Below are 725 nucleotides of genomic sequence, written 5' to 3'. Positions count from 1 at the left end.
AGCAACTAATTGCATCTAATTTCATGAATTTGTCTTGGTATATTACATAAAGCATAGACTTAAATGTTTTAAAGCAAAGTTATTTCAATTACATTTTATTTTGTCAGCCATATTTGGCTTTCAAACCATTTTATAACATAATGTTGCATGCATGCAACCAGCTTTGATAATTATAATAATAATAAACATTATTTGTATAGTGTTACTGAAGAATCTGCATTGACAAATAAGCAACAATTATTTTATATTGACTTATTGAAAATTATTATTGAAAATTAATCTTGAATTATGTATTTTGAATTAGCATTATATGCTGAAAATAATAATGGATTGTTTTAAATTCACAGGCACACACACAGTGAGTATTTGTTAAGGATAATCAGGCTGCATATTCAACAAAAATAACCAAAAATGGCAACTCATGCTACAGTATGGTTACCGAGACACTGATGGTTTTGATGGCCTGCCAGAAAAAAAAATCAAGTCTGACTTAAATTTCAGAATATATAATGGCATTTGGTTTTAATATAACCATGAATTTATAGTCATCTGTGGTTTACATAATTGCATTACAGGAAGTCTAACCAGTAACATCAAATTTGCATGAATCCAGATGACCGATTGGCAAAAACAACAGTTGTTAAGAAGTTTTTCAATCAATTACCATCAATAAAATCACAGCTCACCTGAAAGGCATCTAAGAGTTTGCCATTGAAGTCAATGAT

General features: G+C 29.1%; 1 protein-coding gene across 1 annotated transcript in view; it reads right to left on the bottom strand.

The window, feature by feature from the left end:
- The window catches only part of LOC107577271 (collagen alpha-1(XXIII) chain-like), a 10,032-nt gene extending 9,315 nt beyond the window's left edge, over positions 1-717 (bottom strand). The window contains exons 1-2 of the mRNA XM_016263364.1: positions 687-717; positions 440-463 (exon numbers count right to left, since the gene is read on the bottom strand). The gene's annotated coding sequence lies outside the window, so the exon portion shown is untranslated. The remainder of the gene's footprint in view (positions 1-439; positions 464-686) is intronic.
- Between the last annotated feature and the right edge of the window lie 8 nt (positions 718-725).

The sequence above is a fragment of the Sinocyclocheilus grahami genome, unplaced genomic scaffold (genome assembly GCF_001515645.1).
Source record: "Sinocyclocheilus grahami isolate Dianchi unplaced genomic scaffold, SAMN03320097.WGS_v1.1 scaffold5589.1, whole genome shotgun sequence".
Taxonomy (NCBI): domain Eukaryota; kingdom Metazoa; phylum Chordata; class Actinopteri; order Cypriniformes; family Cyprinidae; genus Sinocyclocheilus; species Sinocyclocheilus grahami.
Note: the sequence above shows the minus strand (reverse complement) of the source record. Positions and strands in the feature narration are given on the sequence as shown.